This window comes from Piliocolobus tephrosceles, chromosome 3 (genome assembly GCF_002776525.5).
Source record: "Piliocolobus tephrosceles isolate RC106 chromosome 3, ASM277652v3, whole genome shotgun sequence".
Lineage (NCBI taxonomy): Eukaryota > Metazoa > Chordata > Mammalia > Primates > Cercopithecidae > Piliocolobus > Piliocolobus tephrosceles.
The window spans coordinates 22,857,031-22,869,086 of record NC_045436.1 but is presented as its reverse complement, the minus strand read 5'-3'; the positions used below and the strand labels follow the sequence as shown (position 1 = coordinate 22,869,086).

General features: G+C 33.2%; 1 protein-coding gene across 8 annotated transcripts in view; it reads right to left on the bottom strand.

Annotated features, from left to right (window-relative positions):
* The window catches only part of SPOCK3 (SPARC (osteonectin), cwcv and kazal like domains proteoglycan 3), a 483,863-nt gene that overhangs the window by 31,789 nt on the left and 440,018 nt on the right, over positions 1–12,056 (bottom strand). The gene's annotated exons all lie outside the window — the stretch shown is intronic.

Here is a 12,056-nt window from a genome sequence, read left to right as displayed (position 1 = left end):
GTATGCACCTACAGTCACAGCTACTACTAAGAAGGTTGAGGCAGGAAAATCACTTGAGCCCAGGAGTTTGGAGCTGCAGTGAGCTATGATTGCACCACTGCACTCTAGCCTAGGTCACAAAGTGAGGCCTTATCTCAAAAAAAGTATATAAATACATAAAAGTTACATTTCTTAGACCCACAAAACCTGGGGTTAAATCTTAGCTCTACCATTTACTGTGTGACTTTGGGTTTTCCCTCTCAACCATTTCAACTATAAAGTGAAGTAAATAATAACTACTTTGCAGAATTGTAAGGATTACATGAAATAAGGCAAATACGTATGTTTAATTGCTGAATCCTATGGTATCGGTACTATTAAAAGATTACAAATTCCAGGTCCAGACCACAGTGTGCTTATTAATATTGAAAATGCTTTTGCTTGTCTTGCCTTCTCATCCTCCCACACTCACCAATCTTTGTAATCCCTTGGAAAGCACCAGAGCCCCCACAAGACATGTCATCTTTTGTAAGAATTGTCAAGCAATGTCTCTTCTCTTCAAAAAGATTTGAAAAAATTCTGAAAAGCAGAAGCTATCAAATATAAATATTTACAATAAAAAATTCAACATTTCCTGATTATTTATGTTATTGTAGTAAATGAGGTGATTTAATTCTAGAATGTAGACACATAAACAGTAGAGTTCCCACTCTTATGAACTAGCAGGCCTATATTATCAATTGTACTTGCTTAGTTCAATAGCATAGCTGAGATGAACATAAATCAGAGTAAAATCATTCAAATGAAAGCAAAATCTGGGTAAATGTACATTTCAAAACCCATTCTGAATTACTGAATTGTCCTCACTCATGAAAGTTTAATATTTTTAAAGTACTGTAATACCGTCAGATTTCGTGAGGGGAAGGGATCAACAGCAAGTAATGAAAAGAAAAGCACCATTCTGGTCCACACAAGATTCAATACACACTACTAGGCCTCGGTTATTCAAGAACAGGTAAGACAAAATTCCTCTTTTCAAACTGTCATTTAAAAAATTAATTTAGTTTCCACTTCCAGTAATTGTTGAATATGGTCTTATAGAACGAACACAGATGCAGATAAATAATTAAATTCCAGACTTTTTTTTTTTTTTCTAAAGCAGAAAGGGTATGAAGAGTTAATAGAGTAGGCAGATTCTTGTTGTAGTCTGCATGTTGAGGAAGGAAGTTATGTGTAGTGAATTTCCAATTTTTGCTGTTTTTTAATTTGGGGGTAGGCAGAGTTTTCATGGTGCAAGGTAGCAATAACACTGGAAAAAACAAACAAATAAACAAACAAAAAAAAAACAACGCAGACTTTTTAGCCTGGAGAATCAGAAAGTTGTGTATAGGCGCTGAGGAAAGAGGATGAAATCCAAGAAGAAAATGAGATAAATTATCACCAAATACCACCTACCCAAAACTCGGATGATCTATCAGCCACATATGTATTTCACAGGCTTCAATCACCTCTGCTAAAGACTAGAACACTGAATGGAGATTGAAGCTGGCACCCAAGAAAGTGAGTTTCCATTTTGAGACCAGCAAAGTTAATCATCTGTTAAATCAATCAAGCAACACTCTCTGGGGAAACTAATGCAATGCAGCATCACACAACTCCATATTCATAAGGTCCAGGACACCATCCTGAATTTTGAGACATGTTAAAAACATGTTAAAAACAGAAATATGGAACTCATTCTCAAAAAAAGTAAAAATAATCAATTAAGAATAAATTTGAGATGATCCAGTTGTTGGGATTAGCAGATATTATTTTAAAGCAACTAAAACTGTTAAATTCAATAAGGTAAAAGAAAACATGCTCATAATAATTGCAACAATAGAGACTAAAAATAGAGAAATAGAAATTATAAGAATGAACTAAATGAGAATGTAAGAATGACAGTAACAGAAAAAAACCTTGTAAATTAAACTAAATTGACAAAGGAAAAGGTAAGTAAACATGAATATAGATCAATCAAAATTATCTAATTTGAAAAAAAAAGAAAAAGATCGAAGAAAAAAAAGCTAAATAGAACCTCAGGGAACTGTTAGGTAATATCAAGTGCTATTATGACATAGACAATTGAAGTTCCAGAAGAGAGAAGAAAGATAATCGTGTAAGACAATATTTGAAGAAATAATGGCAGAAAATTTGCTTAAATGCTTACATTTACAAATTAAAGATATGCAGGATTTTTCAAGCAGAATGACACAAAGGTCATTCCTAATCATAGTCAAATTTTCAAGAGCTAAAGATTAAGGCCAATTTTGAAAGCAGCAGGAAGAATATGCCACATAGAAGTAAACAGTAATTCAATTTGTCTGGCACCTCGTCAGAAATTTTAGAGACCAAAAATGAGTTGAATAACATCATTAAGTCAAGAAAAAAAATAATTGAAAACTTTCAACCCGATAGTCTCCATTCATGAAAATATCATTTAGGATTAAAGGCTAGGACTCACTGGTTTCACCTAGAATGTGAGAAGTTGAAAAGAGTATTGCTCACAAATAAACAATAAGAAAAGTCTGAGTAATTAGCAAAACCACAATTTTCTTGAATCCATAAGTGAGTTTATGTCCCAGAGCAATGAAGTAACCCAGAATCTAAAAAGAGACATGTGCCTCCAAGAAAGGATGGAATGTGAACACTGGCTTACTTGAGACAGATACCAAATGCCATGTAAGCTAATAAGAAGAATTCCATTTATATTTTCAGTGAATTGCTAAAGGCTGAGTGTAGGCTAACATGACCGTAAATAACCTCTGGAAACCATAAAAAGAGGAGGAATTCATAAACATTGACAGAATGACTCCAGGATCTCAGTGTGTGCTCTCAAAGAAGACTTAGGGCAAGATAAGACACCCAAGAAACCACCTGAGAAGCAGAAGCTGCTGTGGCAAAAGTATGAACTCCCATCCGTATCCATCTTCCCTACATACCTTATGGAAGAAAACCTTAAATTCCTGGGGGTGAGCCCAATATCCTGTCACTCTCTAGATATAGGTGAGGATCCCTTGCATCAAAGGAACAGAGTTAAAAACACAGCTGTACCTGGGAAGGGATCAGGAGAATATCCTGAGTACAGACCATCAAAGAACCTCTTCCACTAGGGTTGCAATAGGATTTCTGAGAAAGTCCCACTTTTGAGATTCAGATACACAGTATCTTCCTAAAGCTGTAGCTTAACAGAAATATGAAGGATGTTCCCACTACCAGGGTATCAAATGTTGCTTAAGAAGGGCCAACCTTCTATCAGTGGTGGAGGGGTACAATCAAGAAGGGGGACCTTCTCTGAGGCTCAGTTGCAAAGGAGAAATCATTAAGAAACAAGTGGAGAAAAAGACTGTGGCAAGCCAGTCTCATGCTAAGCACAAGGCAATGCTATAGTTACTTGAAGCCTGGGATACGCTGAGGATAACAAGAATAAAATCAAAGCCAAAACTTAGTTTAATTATCAGAATAGATTGGCTCAACTGCTGTATAAAAGCCATGCAAAAGAGGAGGCATCACTATTTCTAGGCACAAATGTTATTTACATCCATCCCTACTGCTCTACACAATATATCCAGTTTTAACCAAAAAGATAGAGACGTGTATTAAAGGAAGAAGAAAATAAACCAACAATAAACCCTGCCAAGAGACACAGCATTTGATAGAACCAGATTAGAAATAACAGCTGTACACATAATCAGATAAACGATTTAAAATTACAATGATTAATAGGTTAAAGGCTATAGTATAAATGGTGAACACTTGCATTAAAACTACAGATGGAAACTATAGGAGAGAAACAAATAGAATTGTTTGGGAGAAGGAGGCAGAGGAAGATAAGGAGAAAGAGAAGAAAACAGACGAGGAGGAGGAAGAGAGGAGGAGACAAAGGAGGAAGAAGAAGGTGAAAAGGCGTAGGAGGACAACAGAACATAATAGAGCTGTGGTTATTATCAAATAATCTAAGAGAGAAGTAATTAAAATATCAGAAGAAGAAAGAGAGAAAAATGGGGTTGAAGAATATTTCAATGATTAATTTAGAATTCTCCAAAATTAATGAAATACATCAAACCACAGAGATAAGGATGTTAGAGAACACCAAACAGAATAAACACCAACCAGTCAAACAGACATACAAACAAAATCTAGATGCACCATAGTCAAACTGTTTAAAGAGTGATGAGGAGAAGCATCTCTAGAATAGATACATATTTCACTAGAGTAGTAAAGAAAATAGCGGATTTGTCAGCTGAAACCCACAAGCCAGAAACAGTGGCGTGACAGGGGCAACGTGCTGAAACAAAACAAAACACAAAGCTCTCAACCCAATATACTTTACCCAGTGAAACTATATTTTAAAAAGGGAAAGATGAATGTATGTTTTAAGTTTCATGGATATATAATATCTTTACACATTTATGGGTATATGTAATATTTGGATACAAATATACACTGAATAATGACCAAATCAGGGTAACTGGAGTATCCTCCATCTCAAAGATTTATCACTTCTTTGTTGTGGGAGCATTCCAAGTCCTCTTCTCTAGTTATTTTGAAACATACAATAAATTACAGTTTACTATAGTTCCTCCACTGTGCTATCAAACATGAGATCTTATTACTTTTTATTTGTGTTTTTGTATGCATTAACCAACATACATCACATAATAAGGAGTTCAGTAAGAAGATATAGTAACCCTAAATGTATAATGTATCTTAAAAGAGTCTTCAGAACACCTGAGAAAAAAATCTAAGAACTGAACACAGAAACAGACATTTATATCTGAAAACATCAATGCTGTTCTAAAAGTACTCACTAAAGTAAGTAGATAGAAAAACATTAAGGGTATAGATATGAAAATCATTGTCAACAAACTTCGATAATTTCTATTGGCAGAATAGTCCAACAAATTGCTCCTTTTAGGTGCAGATGGAACATACGGTGGGCCATAAAATAGACCTCAACAAATTTAAAGAACTAAAATCATTCAAAGTCTGATACCAAAACTAACCAGAATTACAGTAGAAATCAATAACATAAGGAAATATGAAAAAATAAGTAGCATTTACAAAGAAAATGCAAACGTAAGAATAAACAAAAATTAACTGCAAATATATTATTTTTAATTCAATAAGGGTACATAATTTATTGCCAGACTCCTAGCACACATTAATAAATTGTAAATAGGTTTAAAGATTCAAGTGCAAAAAAATATACATTAGGAGAATATACACGTCAGTATTTTGTAAGAAAGACTTTCTTAAAGAACATGAACTAAGAGATATTCTAAAGTCAAAATAAAAGGATGTAGTGAGAAAATATTTGCAACACAATGAAGTGTTAAAAGGTTAAAATAGGGCCCGCGCGGTGGCTCAAGCCTGTAATCCCAGCACTTTGGGAGGCGAGACGGGCGGATCACGAGGTCAGGAGATCGAGACCATCCTGGCTAACATGGTGAAACCCCGTCTCTACTAAAAAAAAAATATAAAAAAACTAGCCGGGCGTGGTGGTGGGCGCCTGTAGTCCCAGCTGCTCGGGAGGCTGAGGCAGGAGAATGGAGTAAACCCCGGAGGCGGAGCTTGCAGTGAGCTGAGATCCAACCACTGCACTCCAGCCTGGGGGACGAGCGAGACTCCGTCTCAAAAAAAAAAAAAAAAAAAAAAAGAGATTAAAATAAAGTTATAATAAGTGAGCTGGCACATACTGTGCATAGTATGATCTTCTATTTGTTTTAAATAGGTCTGTTTATGTAAATAAATATCTTTGTATGAAAATGAAGTACATTTGGTGGGGCATGGTGGCTCCCTTCTGTAATCCCAGAACTTTGAGAGGCTGATGTGAGTGCATCACTTGAGGTCAGGACTTCAAGACCAGACTGGCCAACATGGCAAAACGCTGTCTCTACTAAAAACACAAAATTTAGCCAGGCATGATGGAACATGCCTGTAATCCCAGCTACTTGGGAGGCTGAGGCAGGAGAACAGCTTGAACCTCGGAGATGGTGGTTGCAGTGAGCTGAGATCGTGCCACTGCATTTCAGCATGGGCAACAGAACAAGACTCTGTCTCAAAAAAAAAAAAAAAAAAAAAAAAAAGCAGTATTGGAAAATCATATAAATCAGGCTGCTAACAGTTTTCTACCTCATGAAAAAGGCAATGAATGGAGTTGGTGAAAAGATACTCTCTTAATTATATCTCCACGTGTTATTTTTTAAAATAAGCATGCATTACTTATGCAATCAAAATGCAAAATATAAAAATAAAGAAAATGGAAAATATACAATGTTATTTGGATTCTTCCTTGCTGTGATATGTTGAAAATGAGTTAACATTCATTAATGTCTCAAAGGAATAATCATAAAATTAATGGCTTTTTTATTGGCTAGCATATGGTTCAAGGACTGCAGAGGTATATAGAGTCATTTGTTTTCACATTAAACAACCCCAAATAATGTTTTTTAGTTATTTTACTTGTTTTTATATATACTTTTTCTGTTGGTTTTAACTATTGCTTCTTGATGCTTTCAAGACACCTATTTTGCAAACATTCAAGGATTTATGTATTACTCAACTGGCATTGGAGTAAAGTTTAACAGGAATAATGTTTACAATTGACTATAATTGACTAAATATATGTGGTAACATAAAATTTTGTGTTTTATTTTATTTTTCTGTAGATGTCTTTTCTTAACCTCTTCATTGTCTTTTTTTGCGAGGGGTGTTGTTTCATTTTGAATAGGTTCTGATAGTTCAGATGACTGGTGAAAATTGCTTGAACACTCTACATGGCTTTATTTTGAAATTAAATATTTACATTATTGAAAACAGAATGTAATAAAGTTGACAACATTTCATTCACCCAATGTGAAATGTTAAAAAATAGCCAATGCTGATAGCAATTTGCCATTGTTTGGAATAATACAGTTCCTAAAGAATAAAGGATAACCAAAAGTTTGGTTCCTAGTAGATCCAATGCAGTAATTTCTCAGGACATGATAATGTAACAAAATAATTTCACTGCAGTACATCAATCACTTAGTACTTTTATTTTATAACAATGCTTTTAAGCTGCATGAGATTACATTAATTTAGCTATATATGAAATATGTAATTTCAGCAAAATTAAAATTTACAAATCTTAATGTAATACTTTAGTAATACTTAAGTATATAATTAAATTTTATCATAGGGAGTTAGAATCTACAGAATTAAAGAGAAGAAAGTGCCAAATGTCTCAATAATTAGAACCAAAATAAGCAATGATCTGGATCTCTCATTTTATTACTTGAAATAAGAAAATTTATCTAATTTTCTCAAATATTTCGTTTTCAAAAGATGAAGTCTCCTGCTATACCTAGAAGACTCCTAATTGCATTAAAATGTGGCATTGTTTTAAACCATCTGATTCCAAATTCAATCTTTCTCTTAATGTGAAGACATCATGACATAAAGTGAGCAATATCTGGGTAAGAAATTAGAATGTATGCATTTACCCTGGAGGTTTAAATAATTCTATCATTTTCTCTGACCGAGGAGAACATTTGGCATGTAGGAAAGCAGAAATAAGACATTATCTTAATCTGAGTCAGACTCTGCTAATCTGGGGATTTTTCATATGATGCCAGTGTCCTGATGCTCTCCAATTGTTAAAGGGAAATTAGTACAATGTCACTTTCACGAACTATATATTCTCGATTGCAGCCATATTTTTAAAAGCCTGGGTATAGTATTTCTGCTATGCAATTTTTGGAGATTTAAATAATAAAACAAAATTGAGGTATATTGATAATAATGGACACAACATATTCTTATTGAATAAAGCATCACCAAGCATTTTCATGCTAATAATAATAGGATGAGAGGCTAAATAGCTCCATATCCGTCAACTTGTTATCGTAAAACACATTTTAAGACTTTTACCATCTTAGTTACTTTTCTATGATCATTCTTTTGTTTTTCAGTGATAGCTCTAAAATAAATCCAAACAAAATATATTCAAGAAGCCTGAGTTTATAAAATAAAAATTAGGTGTTGGTTGTTAAAAAATAATGACACACTGTATAAACTTCATTTTTTTAAAGCTATGACATTTTTGACAATTTTATCAACTCAAATCATTTAGCTATGAAATATTTACACTGTCCAAGATTCAAGTAAAATGTAATTCTTGAGTAATGACTGTGGAATTCTGTATGCAAATGCTGTAATACAATTTGGTTGATTAAAATCTCAGGTTACTACCATAATGGGTTTAAGAGTTAAGTATAATTACTAAAATAGCTACTAAAAAAGACTACATTTCATTATACTTTAAATGTTAACTAATGCAAAATACATAGCAATGTTGATTTGATAGTATGTGAGGCTAGAAAATCCCCCTTTCTTTATAAAACTATATTCCACTTTCAAGGTTCATTGACTTTTGAAAAAGGAAAGTATCTTTCCATTTAAATTTCATTAAGCTTTTACCCTATTAATCCAATTCTACTATCATCAGAATCTTGCCCTTTTGGAACCTATGTTATGTAGCAAATATAAGCAAGCAGCTACAGGCTAATTTATCACTCTTCTGAAGTCAGGGCATTGTCTAGGTAACAATTTGTGATTAGACTTCTTAGTTTATTCATTAAACAAATTGTTATTGAATCCCTACCATATGCCAAGGCCTTTTATAGTGCCTACAGGTTCTACAGTGGAAAACTATTGACCTTAGAGTGCTTATATTTTATTTGGAAGAGAGAAAAAATAAGCTAGTAAACATTTGTATATTAGGTAGCAATATTTGCTAGAAAGAATAACAAAGCAGTGTAAAGAGGAAGTGAATGTTCTGGGGTGCCGTTGCTATTTTAGATGGGGTGGAAGGGAAAGCACCTAGTGAGGAATGTTTGGACAACAAGCTGGATGAAGAGAGGGAGCGAGCCATACAGATACCTGGGGGAAGAGTGTTCTAGGACAAGTAAAAAGCAAATATGAAGGATGTGCCTTTACTATGAGGAATTATACTAATCAAACATTCTATAATACTTTCTGGAAGTCACAGAGAAGTCAACAGGCAATGATTAGTCCTAAGAGTAATCCGTACTCACAGTTTTTAGCAATCTGGCTCATGATTAGGAAACAAATGAAGTTAGAGAGCGTGCTACCCATTCTGCACTCAGCCTATGGATCATTAGCTACCATGCAGTTAGGATATAAATATCAAGAATGAGATTATTATCCTGGATCATGAGATTAGGATAAACGAGAAAAAAAAATCATGGCTTAATTTGTACCCTTACCCGTTATAACACAACTGGGAAATTAAACATAAATAAAAGGTATGCGTTACTCAGTGAAAGAAAATAGGTTAAAGTCTAAAGTCTAACTTAAATATAACAAGTAGTCAATTCTTAGATGACTTATATCAGGTTTACCTCTAAAAACTATTGTTTGGTAGTTCCAAAACTGGTAATTTCATGAGGTTCAACTTAATATTTGCATTCATCCTCAACAATGTTTGGCAAAGCATTGGTCCTTGTTTTGGCCACTATTTCCAGCCAACTTTTCCGGATTGTACCTATGGCCTTTATTGATCTCTATTTGGGGTTGGAAAAGATCACATATCTAAGACTTTGTGGTGAAACAGAGTGCTGAATTTTTCAGATTATTAAAGGAGATAAAGTACTGACAAAGCAGACACATGCTAGCATCCTTTCTGCTCTCTTCTCCTGTGTGCCACGCAGCTCAGCACCAACTCAGATGAACCTCTTGAAGTCATTCATTAACTTTCCAACTGTATATTAGTCTCTCAAGTTAGACCAAACAGATGTAAATATTAAGAATTACTTTTTTAGGAAACTATATATTCTATTCACACATATTCTAATATTATAGAAAACAAGCTCTGTGGTATTTCTAGAGAGTAAAAAGTGACCATTTTAATGAACATTACATTAATAATTTAAATGTAATTGGAGATACAGATTCATCAAAAGACAAAGATCTATCTCAAAGGTAATATTCTACACATTAAACAAAAGATATCAGCATTTAAGCATTCTTCTTTGCACAACCAGAAAAAGGTGTGATTTGGCCCTCTCTTGCATGTTTGCCCCGAATATCACTATTCTGACACTAAATACAAACAAGCACAAAATACTTTGTAAGTAATCACTAATAAAAATAGAGATGGCTATTAGGAGAAACAGGTGATTGGTTTAATTTTTTAATTTTAATTACTATTCAAGAATATATAGTTCTATTAACTGAGCATCAATAATAAATAATTTTAAAATTAAGTAAATAATAAACAACTTTTAATAAAAAACACAAACAAGCATTTTTATACATTATTATGCAGGCCCATTGTCATGTTTTCTATATTAAAATGGAATGGTTAGGCATAGGGTTACTAAGAATAACTCTCATGTTTTAAAAATTCGATTCACATAATTTTAAAAAGACTGGCAAAAATGACTGGTTTAATGTTATTTAATAAAACGTAGCTATGATTCTAGTGTATCATATATCAAATGTAAAACACAGCTTACATTTTTATTCTATTTGGATATATTTTTCCTAAACTTATATAGGTATACTGATGCAATTAGTTAGCATTACATCTAAGTGTTTGAGATTATAAAAAACATAAATTTGGCCAGGAGCTGTGGCTCATACCTGTAATCCCAGCACTTTGGGAGGCTGAGGCGGGTGGATCACCTGAGGTCAGGAGTTTGAGGCCAGCCTGGCCAACATGGTGAAACCCCATCTCTACCAAAAATACAAAAATTAGCTGGTATGGTGGAACACACCTGTAATCCCAGCTACTTGGGAAGCTGAGACAGGATAATTGCTTGAATCCAGGAGGCGGAGGTTGCAGTGAGCTGAGATGGCACCACTGCAGTCCAACCTAGACAACAGAGTGAGACTCCATCTCAAAAAAAAAAAAAAAAAAAAGAAAAAGAAACCATGAATTTGTTTTTAACCAAATTAAATCACGTAGATGACAAGCTTTATTTCAACAGTAATTATGTTTTTTAATAAGCCAACTTAAAAACTCTCCAAGAATTTTTGGTAGTTTAAAATGTTATATGTATATTAGATTAAATTAGTTAATAGGTATTCCTTAATCAATATCTAACCTAATATCTAGATCATTTTTAAAAAGATAAAACACAAAAGCATGCTTTGTAATTTATATACTTTTTAATTCTTATTTTTGTAGTTTAGAGAAGCTGTATATACTTGGCTCTGTTAATAAACATGTTATTCTTGCCACATTAAAATGATATTCTATAAAGAAGTGTATGGATATTTAAAAAGTATAAAATTCATATTCATAATATCTACTTATTTACTACAAAATGCTGACAAACCTTACAATTATCCACCTCATAATTATAGCTATAAAGTGAAAATTTAATTAAAAATTATAAATGATTTTCTTAGGAAAAATCATGACATAAGGCAACTTTGTCAACAAGATATACAAGACATTATTTTTTAAAAAATATAGTGCTATCTTAATAGAAAATGACTAATCTTCCTAAAAATGTGAAAAATGTGTAAACAAATGAATAAAATGTAAAAAGTATAAAAGATTCATGAAAAACATTATTTTTTCGTGGTCAATGCTGGCTAATTTTTAAGGTTTCTTATAAGATTTTTAACAATAGCATCAAATTTTATTTTGATGCAAAACTAAAATTTGATTTTTCTCTCTTTATTAAAATGACAAAATGTTATTGGATTTTTTGTTTGTTATAAATAAGAGATTGTAAAATATATTTTTATTTGGCTTCACTATAAAATGCCTGAAGACAAACATTCTATATACCTTATCAGAATATTTTTCTCTGCCTTATGTTGACTTAACCACATTCTTAATTATTAAAAATATAAAAAGTAGCCGGGTGTGGTGGCTCATGCCTATCATCCCAGAACTTTGGGAGGCCGAGGCAGGCGGATCACCTGAGGTCAGGAGTTCAAAACCAGCCCAACCAACATGGAGAAACCTTGTCTCTACTAAAAATACAAAATTACCTGGGCGTGGTGACACATGCCTA